Consider the following 15,542-nt stretch of genomic DNA (forward strand, 5'->3'; position numbering starts at 1 on the left):
TGGGGCTGTAGGTCGGGGCAGGGAAAGGGAGGGAGGGAAGGAGCGAGGAGCCGAGCCCCCGAAAGAGTGGAAAGCCCGCGGGAGCTGCTAGCACACGGCGCGGCTCCGCTTGCTCGTCTCTATCTCTCTCTCTCTACCCCCCTTTTCCCACTTCTGCCTCTCCCCCCCCCCCGCGCGCCCGGTTTCTCTCCCTCGCTCCGCCACCCTCCCTTCCGCTAAAGTGCACCGCTCCAGCTTGGAAGTGTTGCAAATCGGGCGGCACAGAAAGTGGCATTTCTCCAGTCTTTGGGAGGCCAATTTCCTTCCGACTCGAGCAGCCGCGCGAGTAAAACACGATCCAAGCGGGGTTGGGAAGATCGGCGAGCCCAGGCGCGGCCAGCGCGGTTTCCTCGCTTGCCCGGTGCCGGGCGAACGCTCGTCCCCTTTGGGCGGGTCGCTCCCCGCCTGCGCCGCGCCGGACTTTGCAGCCGCCGCTCGTCCACTTCGGGCCTTCGCCGAAGAGCCACACTTTGCGCCTCCTCCTCCGCCTGCTCCACTGCAGCAGCAGCAGCAGCAAGAAGTCGAAGGGTTTGTGGAGAGAGATTGCGCTGTCCTCCTGCCTGCTCTTGGTGGTGCTTGGCTTTTTCCTTTTTTATTTTTGTCTGAGGATAAAAAATATATATGGGATTCTGATGTTGGGCCAAATTCTCTCCACCGTCATGGTACGTGCCGTGGAAATCAATAATTTCCTCTCTGATTAATACTTTCCCTCCGAAGCAGCGGCGGACAATCCCGCCTTTGTGCTCGGCCTGCCAGAGCCCGGCCGCCGCCGCCGCCGCCGCCCCTACCCGGGGGCTTCGACTTTGCAAAGTAACAGGCGAAATCAAAGCCTCCTTCGGGTCGGGGTGTGGCTAACCCTGGAGGCGCGCGAAGAGGGAGGTGGCGGCCGGAAAGTCAGGATGGGCGAAGGTCACGACCGGGTCGAAGGCGCTGCTGCTTTCTATGCGAACAAAGAACAAATTGGGGTGGGGGTCCCGGAGGGTCCCCCTTCCTCTCCCTAGACATGTTTTCCCAGTGGCGACAGAAAAGACGCAGAGAGAACCAAACCTAGAGGTCCCCGTCCCCAAATACCCGCGCCTTTTCATTTGAAGCGGTGTCAGGTCAAGCAAGTCCACAGGTGCCCCTCCGGCTTTTCCTTTCCTCTCCTCCCCCCGTTCTGTACAAATCGTGCCTTTAACAATTGTCAGCTTTGCGCAAGGGATCCGCGCCCGCCGTTATCTTACCCCAAAATGGGGGGAGAGGGTGACCCAGAGCGAGAGAGGCCAAAAGCCCTCCTTCCCTGGTAGGAAGATCTCGGAAGCCGCTCGGAGGAAAGTCCTTACTTAGGTTGCCGTGGTCGTCGCCGTTCCATTTATTTATTGCTATTATTTCGCGCCGCGCGGTGCTTTTGCGAGCGGCGTAAAGAGGTCGCTGCCCGGAGGAGCTTACAGTCGATACTTCGGCAGTCGGGGAAAGAAAGGGTGAGGGAGAGACGGGAGAGGAGAGGAGCAGCAGCGGGGCACCGGGGGATGAGCGTGAGCGCAGGTACCGCCGCGAACCCGCCAGGGCTCCCTTCGCTGCGCGCGCGTGAACGTGTGAATGAGGCTCCAGCGCGATCCGTGTTCCCTCAACTTGTTGGTGGAACTGCTTAGCCATCTTAAATGCCCCCCAGCCCATTTAAACCAGGCAGTGACGTGCTTGTATCCACCAAGACTCCTCGAACTTAGGTACCGGCCCTTGCTTCCGAATTTGGTGCTGTGACGGGCCAAAGCGATCTTTGGGGATCTTCTTCGATCGCTCTTTCTCTCTCTCTCTCTCTAGTTCCCACCTCCCCTCCCCCCGCGCGACTTTCCCTCTGTGCCAAAACAGAAAAGCTCCAAGCAGCGCAAGAGGCCTCACGAAGCGGTGAGGAGATAAAGTCCAGAACCGTCTCTTGGGGCGATTCCAGGGTTTGATTTCAGACTTTTTGCGCCTGTCTCTACCTCGAGAGAAAAAGTAACGGCGCCTTGAAAATGGAAGCGGGGGAGGAGAGGGACCCCCGCGGCGCTCTGGGTGGGCACTGCGCGGGCAGCCCTTCGGAGTGCGCCCGTCGGCAGGCCCCGGGTAGCGGGGAGGACCGCCAAGGACCCGGTCTGCTGGGAAGTTTTCCTGCGCAAGGAAGGGGAGCCATGGCAAAAGCTGGCGCAGGAGAACTTCCCGGCGCGGCAAGTCCTGCGCAAAGGTCTGGAGAGCGCCGCGCTCTCCCTTTCCTTGCGCAAACGCAGGAAGTTTTGCTTTGTTCTGCTGGTTGAATGCCAGCGCCTTCGGATCTGCAGAAATGAATTTTATTTTTATTGCACAAGGTGTTTTAAAAAACTATTGGGGGGCTGTATTTGTGTGGAGGAAGAAGGAATCTGGCTCTAAAAACAGCTGCTTGAGGTTTTTTTAGACTCTCTTTAAAGCAACTTTTTGGGGTAACTTTTTGGGTGCACCTCCTTTTTTTTATTTCCCTTCTGCTTTAACGTTTTTTATTCCGGTAAGGCAGTCAGGACTACGGAGGAGATGCAGCCCTAAAGCGTTTGATCATCGCAGCAGCTGAATTAAATATTGCTTTCTTTCCTTCTTGGGAACGGGAGATTTCCACGAGACAGTGTAGGCCGGCCGGGTCAGCTTTTGCACGCGAGGCTCTGCAGTGTTTGCGTGTGAAGGGGATTGTACCAACAAGGCCTGACAGCTGAACTGCAGTTATTTCAGTTTTACTTCATTTTCAAAAGGTGATATCTCTCAATAGTAGTAGTAGTAGTAATAATAATAATAATAATAATAATAATAATAATAATAATAATAATTCCAAGAGGTTTGCTAAATTGATCTCTCAATAATTTAGTCAGTGATACCTCCAGGACAGGGCTTTGGGGGTGGGCAAGTCCAGGACTCTCACTCAGCAGAAAGAGCAGGAGGGCTCTTTTTTCCTAAAGTAAGGCAAGTTATACACTGAATAGCCTTCCCCCCATCCACCCATACTCAAGACTATTATATCGAAAATATAATATCTACCAAACTGCACTGCTGAAGGATTCCTCTCCCCTCCCCATTACACAGCAACAGTTGGGCCAGCTTTGGAGATGGCTGACTTTGTGGCAGTGACTTTCTGTGCCATCTTGCAAGTGTGCACTTCTGTCACATTAACAAATGTGGAACCAATGCATTCTTTGGTTTTTGGGTAGTGCTTTGTTAGGTTGTAGGACAAACAGAAGGGAAATGTACCTTGCGATGGTGATTTTTACAGTGCAATTGTGTACATGTCTACTCAGAAGGTAGCACATTTGAGCTTATTCCTAGGTAAGTGTGTTTCGGCTTGCAGCCTTCATCATGCTTGGTTGGGAGTATAAACCCTCCTGAAACTCCTTGGGCTTTTGTTCTCAGGGAGCAGGTCTGCAGGATTGTCGCTTGTCAGGGATGTTGGAATGATGGCTGATGTGTCCATCCATCCCACAAAAATCGGCCTCCATTTTGCAAACAAGAGAGAGAGAGAAATGTTGTGGCAAAATGTCCAGTTTCACCTAAAGGAGAAGGACTGTAAGGCTGTGGACACACTTTCTTCGTTCTAAGCAATTGGTATTTTAGGAAGGGGGTTAAAAGGCACTTCACAGAAACCAAGCAGTCCGGGATTGGAGAGATGGTCATCTGAATGACAAAGAAAACATGGCGCCTCTAATTCTACCTGTGGAACAAAGCTTGTGGCTTCCTGCTGGGAAGATTTTGTTTGTACTTGGGCAAGAGACTCATTAGGCCACCTTTCTCTCCCAGCCTCCTAGGAATATTAGCTACCTGAGGAACCAGTTGGCTTGTGGGCGTCACTCTAGGTGTGGACATAATGATGATTATTAATAACAGCCACATTGCAATGACCTGACCTTTTGCATGTATCTGTTTGGGACAGCAGAATCCTCGTCATTATCACCATCACCATTTATTAATTAGTGTTTGTTGGTGGAAGTAGAAAGATAGTTAAGTCACACAGGCCTATCTGTTAGCAAATGCGTTGCCACATCTGCTGTTGACTTTGGTGGTAGAAAGCCAGCAAAACACAGTACAACTGGCCTACAATGTGTGAATTGCAGAAGGGCTTGTTTGAAGCTCCACACCAGTTGGTGCAAAAATGGTAGACACTGAGTCATCTTGATTGGTGTCAGTGAATGCGAAACGACAGCAGACTCACAGTTTAGTTGGATTTCTAATTTTGGAATAAACTACTTATATGAAATCTGCAATGTGTCCTACAACCCTTTAACCTCAAGGAAACAGCTCTTTGGTTTAACAGAATGTCAGGAAAAAAATCAGATGTCACTCCGGCTAATCAGTTTTATTATGCATGTGTGTCCTGTCCCATCATCATCCCTAAGCCAATGCCAAAGGGGGGGGGGGAGAGAGAAGAGAACCCTCATGTCCTTAAGTTTCCCATCTGTGCTCCAAATTCATTCACCAAAGGCATGAATAAGGTTTGGATGCAACTCTCAAAGAATTCTAGGGTGGCATTCACATTACCACCTTAGAGCTCAGTGAAGCTGCCCCCCTCATGTTTCACAAACCTCTCTCCCCAGATGTTCACATCAGCACAGCTTCATTTGTGTCAGATTCGTTTTTGTTTGTGTACAGACCCGAGGATGCTGACAGAGTGGGGATGTCTTTACCCCATGCAAAGGTGTTCGTACCTTGGTTAGAAATGAATTAGGCACGGTGTAAGGACTACAATCGATGTGAAGCTGGTTTGAGAAACAATGCATCAAACAGTAGCATTTGATAGCAAAGTATAGGATACATTGTGCATTGTGGCTAATGTTGTGTGGATGCAGATTTGAAAGCCAGCACTGGAAAGTAAAATTTGAGCAGCAGTTGTAGCATACAAAAATAATTTAACATCTTTCTTGGGCAATTCCAAGCCTGTTATTCCAAGAAGAAAGGCCTCTGGTTTCTTTATAAATGTATATTTCAACATTTTTTTTAATTCATTATAAATCTTTTCCCAGAAGTCTTTCACCTTGGGACAGGTCCACCACATATGATAAAAGGTTTCTTCCTTTTCTTTACATTTCCAACATAGATTGTCACAGTTATGATATATCTTTGCTAATTTTACCATCTGTACATCATTTTCATTATATTTTCCTTTAACACAGTACATGCAGTGAACTTGATCCCTTTCTTCCACAATCTTTCCTAATCCTCCAACATTATATTATGTCCTACATCTCTTGCCCAGTCTATCATCACAGATGCAGCGAGTTCTCAGTAAACTCAGCCATAGTAGGAATTTCAGCTGACTTCCATCTCACTCAGAATTGGGGGAGTGGTGGGAGTAAGACATAATGATTGTTTAGATGTATGTAGGTATGTATGTTACAAGGACTGTTAGCTTTATGAGCCCTTAGAGAGTTTTGGAGAGGCTAGCCATACACACACACAAAAACCCCAACCCGTCTGTACCATTGAAGAGGATCCTGGAGGGCACTTTTTGGTATTATGCAGTGCCACTCCTTAGGAGACAAATGTCTTGGGCTGACACATGTGTGCTACGCTATAGGTTGCACGTTTGTTCTCTACTGGATGAAAAAATATGAGGAGATGACTCTGTGGCACTGCTGAGTTGACACCAAGCTCAGGTTTGCATAGCCATTATCAGTGGCGTAGCGTGGGTTGTCAGCACCCGGGGCAAGGCAAGTAATTTGCGCCCCCTAACCCATGGATTTGCGCCCCCTAACCCGTGGATTTGCGCCCCCTAACCCTAACCCCCAGATGTTGCGCCCGGTGCGGCCGGCCCCCCCTGCACCCCCACGCTACGCCACTGGCCATTATGTTCATTTGTCGATTGCATGCCACTGCAGGCCAAAGCATACTTGGGTTGGAAAGTAAGTTGCCCTGAAATCAGTGGAATGTGCTTTCTAGGAAGGGCCAAAATGGACACTGCAGGAGTCACAGACATATCCTCCTGATCCTTTCTTAAACTGGAAAACTGTCAAGAGCAGCAGCCGCTTAACCCTACCCCCTTCTGCAAGTCCCCCCTGGTGTTTGCTTCCTCCAGCTGCTTTTCCACCCACAGGGAAAAGATATGGGATCCCCATATCCTTCTCTCTGCTGGAATAAAGCAGCTTAGGGAGGGCAATTCTGAGCAGAAGAATGACAGAAGGGGAAGAGAGTTAAGTTTCTCCATTTGAACTGATAGACTCCAGTGGTTGTCTTTTAGTTAAAGAAAACAACACCCCTTTCCCTCAAAAATGGAGGCTGTTCACACCTCTCCAGCATAGTATCTACTCTGGCCCTGTGTGTGATTAGGACTGAGATGTCAAGCTCCTATTTCAGGCTGTGTCCTGACTCCTGAAACCCTCAAATGAGCATGCTTTGACTGAGGTCCTGACTAGATTCTCTGTTAGAAGTAGCCCCTATATATGCTCTCCTGTGGAACCTACTTGGAGTGAAGCAGAAGCGGAACAGCAGAGGCTGGTCTGAGTTGTTGAAAGTTTTCTGATCTTTATCCTGCACCTGGTTACTTGTTTCTATAGGGTACTTGTTTCAGCCTGATGCCATGTTTGTTGGTTGGTTTGGTCCCCGTGGTGCTGAGGGCAAGCAAATGGGTGAACGTTGCTCAGGGCTCAGAGTTGTGGCTAAGGATCATTTTCCCTAGGAGAGGCCCACAAGGTCCTGTCTGCAGCCCTAACTCCTCCTGAGTAAGTGTGCTGTTCAACATCACTCTTCTGCATGCATACTCAGAACTAAATCCTATGATATTTCATGGGGCTTTCTCTTGAGTCAATGTGCCTAGGATTGCAGCCCGAATGACACATGTGTGCTGAGAATGGGTGTGCAGAGTTTGACTTGGAAAGGAGTAAATTGCATGGCGAGTTCCGGGAAAAGGTGGGCCTGAGTCAGTGGATAATCTCTCTTAAGCCAAAATTTTTCATTCTAAAATTGGAAACTTTGAATTCAGTTCTGCCTTGAACAAATCTCGCTCCACCTCGGATACATGCATGCATGCGTGTGTTTGTGTGTATCCATGTGGATCTGGGCTGTTTGACAAAATGGGAGTGGAATCCAAATCTAAAGAAAGGACAGGCCAAATATTTTGCTCCCCCCCTTCCTCAGCTTTCCCTTACCCATTTCCAGGGACCCCCAATTAATTTTGACAGGAGCCTTCTCAGCGAGGCGCCTAAAGCCAAACAAGCAAAACATGACACCTTTCTCCCCCCTTCACCCTTGGGCAAGAATTAGTGCTTTTGAATAGAGCAAAGTTTAAGAGTGTTGCCATAGTCTGAATTGAACTACAAAAAGTGTGCAGCTAAGAGGACATTTCAAAGTAGATCAGGGGCTTTAAATGAAATTCCAAAGACAAAAAAGAAAAGCTACTGGTTTGATTTTATTTCATTTTTTTAAAGTGGTGGGACTGTGGGAGAATTCAAGCCTTGCCCTTGGAAACTCAGTTGAGCATTGGCAGCCCAGGATATGCAGGGAAAGAGAGGCAGGCTAAGTTTACCTGATCCAGCCAAGCCATCTGATCCAATATACTGTATTTTTTGCTCTATAAGACGCACCAGACCACAAGATGCACCTAGTTTTTGGAGGAGGAAAACAATAAAAAAAAAATTCTGAATCTCAGAAGCCAGAACAGCAAGAGGGATCACTGCGCAGTGAAAGCAGCAATCCCTCTTGCTGTTCTGGCTTCTGGGATAGCTGCGCAGCCTGCATTCACTCCATAAGACGCACACACATTTCCCCTTACTTTTTAGGAGGGGAAAAGTGAGTCTTATGGAGCAAAAAATACGGTACTCACAACTTGCAATAAGTGGGCCTGCAATAAGGGGACCTAAGTTTATGGCCCTGGCAAATGGTCACCTTCTCTTCACATAAAGTGTTTAGGGCAACAGTCTGTATGTGTGTGTATTCGCGAGCGCACACCCACACCTACACACCCACAGAGAGCTTTGAATCATATTAGTTCAAATAAGAAAGATGAGAACAAAAGATTTGCATTATGACAAGTGAGAAGGCAAGAGCTTGGGTTTAATGAAGAGTCAGAAGAATATAGCATCATTGTTGTGGAGTTTAACGCTATGAAATGAAATGACACAGACTCTCCTGTTAATCAAACCATTAATCTACCTGTAGTTTAAAGTTTGAGTGCAGGCACTCCTCTGTGCCCCCCCCCCCGCCAAATCACAATGAGATAAGCAGTATTTTACGATTTCCCCCCCAAAAAATTTGCCCAGGGTGGTTGGGGCAGGAACCATAATATTTCCTGTGTCTGGTGAAATTCTAACCCCGCGGCGTAGGGATTTTTTCAGAAAAATGTTTTCCCGCAAATTAAGACGTTGAGGGCTCATTGTTTGTGTCCTGCATCTAATGAAGCAGACCATTGCCCATGAAAGTTCATGCTGCAATAATCAAGTAACCACGCAGATGCAAGATCACAGTCTTGTACACAGAACTGAACGTTTATGGGCTGTGACCCACATGAACATGAACAAGACTAGGACAGAGGTCCAGTGTCCCACTCAGCAGAATGAGCAGGAGGGAACCCCTAAATGCAGCAGGGCTTGCTTAGCACATTTCGTAGTAGGAAAAGAAGTGAGAAACAGGATCTTCTAAAGAAGAGGGGGCACTATGGCCATTAAATCCAGTCTTAAAAATGACAAAGTCCCTACCAGAGAAGAATGTCAAACCAAGCTGGTGAACTATGCCGAAATGGCAAAACTGACTGGAAAACTCAGACACCAAGAGGACAAAAACTTAATTAAAGAATGGGGGGGGGGATTATAAGTTATTTAGGTGACCACTGTAAGCAGATGGAAACAAGAGCAGGATTTTGATTCACTTGTAGTGTAAAAATTATTATGGATGATAAGGTTCGATATAAAATTTGGAGTACGGATGAATATGCAGTTGTAGATGTTTAAACTGAGACTCCATGGGGGGACGGACGTCCCAAGATTCAGAGGATCTCTAGATACAGATATGTAATTGTTAGTTTGTTCACACTTTGTATTTGTAAAAGCAATAAAAAGTATTTCATTAAAAATATATATCCAGTCTTACAATTACTTAATGGGGGAAAATGACAGTTAATACCATTGGTTTCCCCCCCTCCACACAACTGCTTTGGTCACTGGTCACCACTGGTGTTGCTAGGAAAACCCAGGACCCATAGCCTGCCCAGTATGTCAGTGTGTGAGGAACAGGAGCATTTTCCTTGTGGGGGTCTCTGTAGACGCTTCAAAGATCAGTGGCTGGCACACGGTACTTTTTCTGGACATCAGTGCCCCCCCCCCTTTTAAAGGCCCCATGTTTCTTGAATTCTGCCTCGGAGACCTGATGTCTGCCAGAAAGATAAGGTATAAATATTTTAAATGGCATAGATTAAAAAAAACCCCTAAATGTTATGAAAAATAAAGTAAAGGGGAAGCCATCCAGAAAACTGTACTCTCAGTCACTGAAGAGGATTTGAAACTCCACTTTACCCGTATGGTTGCCTTGAAAGGGAGAGGGAGAAAGAGCAATGCCTTATACTATTCATTTATTTATCTTTTGCTATTAGGCATTGGATTTTTATCCCTCTCAGCCTTAAATAACAGTAAAACATGACATATACAGCAGCAGCAGCAACAACAGCAACTTCCCAAAAATAAAGGTCGGCATTTGTTAAAACCTTTACGCCGTCTACTTCCACCTATTCGTTTGAGTCCTGCTTTCCTTTATTCCAATTCGGATATAGTATAGCTGACTCTCCCAGTAGTGTTCCTGCCAAATTCCAACCACAAAAGCCCTCCTATCATTTTGGCTCTTGAGCGTCCACACTCCAAATCACGTTTCCCCACTTAGATGGCATAATATAGCACCCCTTTCCATGCCTTCCTTAATACCTAGTATTCCAGCTGCCAAACGCCATATCAAATTTTGCCCGTTTGAAGGACTGGATAGTTCCTGCAAGCTGAGGGGGCAACAAATCGATGCAAGTGAATCCACATTTGCTTTTTTGCCCTTCTGCTGTTTGAGGCCAGCACGGTTATTTTTCCAGTTCTTCTGCTCCCCATTTTTCCCTTTGCATGGTCACTGCCTTCCTGCCTGCAGTTTTATCTGCTCCTAATCGGAGGCCTGTAAATGTGGGAATGGGGAGGGGGAGACCAAGAGAAGAGAAGAGACCTATGGCCAATAAGCAAATTGATTAGTAAGGCTTATTACATGGGTAGGCAAACTAAGGCCCGAGGGCCGGATCTGGCCCAATCGCCTTCTAAATCCGGCCCGCGGATGGTTTGGGAATCAGCGTGATTTTACATGAGTAGAATGTGTCCTTTTATTTAAAATGCATCTCTGGGTTATTTGTGGGGCATAGGAATTCATTAATTCCCCCCCAAAAAATATAGTCCGCCCCCCCACAAGGTCTAAGGGGCAGTGGACCAGCCCCCTGCTGAAAAAGTTTGCTGACCCCTGGCTTATTAGGTCTACAAAATATTATTTTCTCTGATATGAAGTTACATGTCATTGTACATCACCAGCTTTCTCAGAATTCTTGCTATCTCTTTGAATAACCCCTGGAATGGTTTTTAATCAGACTAGTAGAAGGGTTTTTTTTGTGGGGGAGGTGGGAATTGTTCCCTGGCAATATCCTCACTTACTGTCCCTATTTGTTACGTGTTTTATTTTTGAGCTCTAAGCGCTATTTTCGACTGATTATTACTTTTATATTTGCAGATTTGAATTAACTAACAAGTGGAAATAAAAAAAAATGATGCATTTTTTTATTTTATTTTTGGTGAGAGAAATCAAGCTAACCTCCATTTCCAAATCTAGTATGGAGGCTTGATATTTAGTTAGATTCAATAAAAGGGTTGTACCAGGATGCTGGGGTTGGGGGTGGGAGGAAGGTTGCACAAGAAGGAAACCAGTTGTTCTGGAGTGAAAATTATGTCTGAAATATTTGTTTGGCTCCTATAAAACTATCCAGCTTGTGTGTTTGCCTATGCATTTTCAGAACAGAATTTCACGAGGTTTCTGCTTTTGCTCGCTGCATATAAGACACCTCAAAGGACTTTTCAGAGACTGGGACATTTAGCATTGTGAAAAATTACCCCCCCCTCCCCACCACTTGGCAATATTTTAGCAACCAGCAGTTTGGAGAATACCAGCGACTTTTTGCGTAGCAGCTTCTGGGTAGAAACAGCTTCCAGCAGATCCAGTCTTTGTTTTTGAACCAGAACAGTGTGTTGGTGGAGTCTGCCCGGGAAAGAGGACTCTCTTGTCTCTGGTAAGAAAAGGTGGTAGATTTTGTATTTCTTTTTTAACTAAATCCAAGTTATGAATCATAGGGTCTGATTCATGGCAGGTGCAAGTTTGTATAGCTGCTTTGCAGGAGAGAAAATGCCAATATCTGAGACAAGTCTTACCTGGCTAATAATTTTTTGTGAATATGAATAAAGTGCAGGGTTTAGCCTTTTCATAGATGCCAGATATACAACTGAAACATATGAATGTGTAAAATATTTTAATGCTTGACAACTGTGTTTTTAATCATAGTGGGCTTATAAAGTTGCACTTGATTACCTGTAACGATTTCTCCACCTTTTTAATTTTCGCATTTAAAATGATGCAAATGAGTTTCCCTTGTTTTCAGTAACTGGTTCCCTGTCCCCCCCCCCAGTAGAATTTCAAGTTTTATGCAGAGGTTTTTTGTTTGCTTTTACAGCTAATACCATAGCTTTGACATCCTCAGTTGTCACCCTTTCATTTCCATCTTATACGGATTATTATCAGTTGCCAAGCATTTTCTGTTTGGAATTATCATGTCCAAAAAACAAAAGAAAAGTTTTGCAGTCACAGAGAAAATAAGTGCCTGTGCTCAGGGTTTCTAAAAGACCCAGGGACCAGAAAAAGATGACAAAGACTCTAAGAGCACAATCCACCAGGAAGTTCTCTTGCGCCAGCCTTGTGCAAATGATTGGGAGCTTGGCAAGAGCATATTATGCTCTTTCCACAGTTTGCATTCATTTCAAGCGGGAACGGGGGAACATCCCAGGGAATGCTATTTTACACCTTTTTCCTCTTAAGAAAACTCGTTTAATAATTTTGGAAGTGAAGGCAAGCAGAAAGTCAACAAATAACAACCAGGAAATTAACCACAAGGTTGAAATGCTGAAAAGCCCATAATAAAAGAAATATCTCAGCCGAATCCTGTAGGAGTGGCAGGAGGCTTTCTTGATAAAGAATTTGAAGAGGACAAAATGTTTGCATTTTGTTTTATTTTTTTGGCAGAAGACGGGTAAAGCAATCCTGCTGCAATGAGAGCAGCAAAGTCCCAAACAGCCAGAGAAACGAGCTAGTTAGCAGTTGTTCATAGCAAAGTATTGTCTGAGATGGGCAACTATTGTGCAAACTCCAGAGAAAAGCGCTGTTTATTTTGTGTGAACTCCTAGTAAGATTTGGGGGGGGGTATTTCCTAAGTAGGGTCTTGAGTGCCACTGTCTGTAAGGCTTGAGCTGGGGCTTAAAGTATGTAACCACCATAATATGAGTGAAAAGCCCTTAACCTGTCCCACGGACCTGGCATTGTTCGGACTCCCTCCCCCTGCCTTACTTGTTGAGAATGGAATTTAAAGTCCAGTGCAAAAGCGCCGAGCTATTTCCAAGCCCTGCTTGTAAATATCAGCTCGAAGATGAAGCCCTTGGTTGTTCCTTTTAAAATATTTTTGGAACTAGGAAATAGGAACTGCTGGTTGTGAGCTGGGACTGAGGTAGAGCGGAGGAAAGAAAGCAGTTTCAACAGACCAGTTCTTTCAAAGACAATTGGCAAGTATTGTTCTGAAAGTTGTGTGGATGAGAAGGGCCTTAAAGAGGTCAGTTGCCACATAGTGAATGAAAGTTGATAATAGCTGAATTTCTCACTTTTGAGAGCGCTTTAGTTTTGCTGGTCGTGGATGGGCTGTTGCTTGTCCTGCAAGTCAGAAGCAGGTGAATGGAAGATGTTGGCTTGAGGTGCAAGGAGAGGAAAGGAATTGGATTTCCATAGGGTTCAGCCACGAGGGCCCCTTAGCAATGGGAGGTCATGCTTGCAAATCTAGGCCATAAATAAAGAAGGTGCAATGATGGGTTAGGGCTGAAGTTATCACATGCAAGTGGCTTTACAAAATCTGATTTTCTGATCCTCAGAAAACTAGCAGACACTGGGGGGGGGGAGGTGTTTCAGAAGCTAGTATGCTAACTAATTATCATTTAATTAGAAATATGCAGTTTAATTATACAACCAAAATAACACCACTTCCAAACCACCTGAGACCTTATTAGCAATTTTATAAAAAAATAAATAAATCAGTGTTTCATAAAATAAAACTAAATGTTTCTTTTAAAAATTGGGTTTTATTAGTGATTAGGCTGAAAACAAAAAAGAAATATATATTGGGCACAATTGTCAAACTTCACTGCTTTTAGGTCTCATGGGCATCTATAGGGGTTTAATTAAGTGCTGATAACTTTCCTATTGAAACTGGCAAGTCTTAAAAATGTTCAACTGGCTGGATCATGACTGCTCAACATCTTAAAAATCAGAATCCAAATACTTGGCTTTAACTCTTCCAGAAAGTGAATTATACAAATTGTAACTTTAGCGCCTTTTAAAATTAATTTAATTAATTCACAGCATGTAAGCAGCATTGCAAATCATGTGCATGAATTTATAGTCAAATAAAGTGTACTTAACCTGTATGTTATTATTTAGAAGTAAGCGTTCCAGGGTCACTTCTCGGGAAACCCAGTTATTTATGGTTGCACTGAAATGGTGTTCTGCTTTGCACAGAGCTCCATATAACCACAACCCTAAACAGTTCAAAAATATTCAAACCAAGGCAATCCAAATCTTACCCTCCAGAAAAAAATCTGAATCAATATATTATCTCCTGTCTTGCTTGGGATAGCAGCGGGTGGGAATGTCTCTAGGAATTAATTTGCAGGTCTCGGCTATAAGGGCAGTGATATTTGTCCCACAAATAACATAATTAAGCTTGTATAAATATACTCATTTTTGCATAAGCGTTTCTAATTTACTGTCTAGTATTTGAAGTTTGTGCCCTTGCTAGGTTTCCCCCAAGAAGAAATAGTACAATGGCAAAAGTAACATCCAGGCAGGCAGTTTAAGAGGGACAGGGTGCCCTGACTGGCATGGAAGATCCACCTATTGGGTCCTGTTGAATTCAGCAGGCATGGCCTGCATGTTTTTTGCTGTATATCCATAGCCACAAGGACTAGAAACTTTTTTTTTAACGAGCAGGCAAACGCAGATCAAGGAATCAAAATTTTGTACCAGACCTATGCAAAATTTTGCATATGTGGAATCACAGAAGACTAACCACCAGAGTCAAAGATGTCATTAGAGGTAAGAAAGCTTCCTTCAAAAAAATAGAAGTGGAGTCCAGTGGCATAGTGTAGGGGGAGGGCCAGAGGGGCAGTGGTCTCGGGTGCAAAATTCTGAAAGGGGCACAACCAGGAGCAACAGCCACCTGCCCCGCCCCTGGGCATGCTGAGCTGGGAGGCGATGGAACTGCCAAGCAGCAGCAGCGCTGGCAGCCATGTCCCTTGTGGACTCTGCATGCCCCCCCTGTCACCCATTTCCACCCCAGCTGCCCAGTCCGCCAGGGGGGCGCAAAGCTTGCCCTGCCCCGGGTACCAGCAACCCACGCTATGCCACTGGTTGTGTCCAAAGGAGGAGAACAAAAAGGAACACAAACTGTGGCAAAATAAGAGCAAGCAGGTAATAAGAGATACAAAAAAATAATTTGAGGAGCGCATTACTAAAACATAAAGACCAACAACAACAACAACAACAAAAATCCTTAAATACATTAGTAGCAGGAGATGGTGTGGGGAGGCGGTTGGACGCTTAGATGACAAGGGAGTCAAAGGTATGCTAAAGGAGGGTAAGGGGGTTGCAGGAAACCTGCATGAATTATTTGCATCTGTCTTCACAGATCCCTATGCCTGAACTAACTTTTGAAGGAAGGGAGTCTAAGGCAGATAGTGGTGATGAGAAATGAGGTTCTAAACCTACTAGAGTAAACAGACAAAATAAAAACTGAGAAGTCGCCAGGTCTGGATGGCACCCACCCAAGAGTTCTCAAATAATTCAAAGGCAAAATTGCTGATTGTCTAACAAAAGCATGTAATTTGTCCCTCAGATCAGCCTCTGTACCTGAGGACTGGAAAGTAGCCCATGTAGCACCAATTTATGAAAAGGAAGCCAAGAGGTATCCTGGAAATTACAGGCTGGTTAGCTTAAAGTCTGTCCCAGGAAACCCTGTGGAAAGTATGATGAAAGATAAACTAAAGTAGCATATAGAAGAACAAGCCTTGTTGAAGGTGAGCCAGCACGGCTTCTGTACGGGAAAGTCTTGTCTCACTAAATTAGAGTTCTTTGAGACTGTCAACAAGCATATAGATAGAGGTGATCCAGTTGACATAGTGTAGTCGGACTTTCAAAAAGCTTTTGACACGGTACCTCACCAACCCCCCCTA

At 45.3% G+C, this 15,542-nt stretch overlaps 1 protein-coding gene across 7 annotated transcripts in view; it reads left to right on the plus strand.

The window, feature by feature from the left end:
* The first annotated feature begins 339 nt into the window (after positions 1-339).
* The window catches only part of NFIX (nuclear factor I X), a 256,420-nt gene continuing 241,217 nt past the window's right edge, over positions 340-15,542 (plus strand). The window contains exon 1 of one of the 7 annotated variants that reach the window (XM_083483095.1): positions 340-701. The gene's annotated coding sequence lies outside the window, so the exon portion shown is untranslated. Of the gene's footprint in view, positions 702-11,169; positions 11,291-15,542 lie in introns of those variants that run through there. The other 6 variants (XM_083483093.1, XM_083483089.1, XM_083483091.1 and 3 more) reach the window with 6 other exon arrangements.

The sequence above is a fragment of the Podarcis liolepis genome (assembly GCF_965112155.1).
Source record: "Podarcis liolepis genome assembly, chromosome: 17".
Classification (NCBI taxonomy): domain Eukaryota; kingdom Metazoa; phylum Chordata; class Lepidosauria; order Squamata; family Lacertidae; genus Podarcis; species Podarcis liolepis.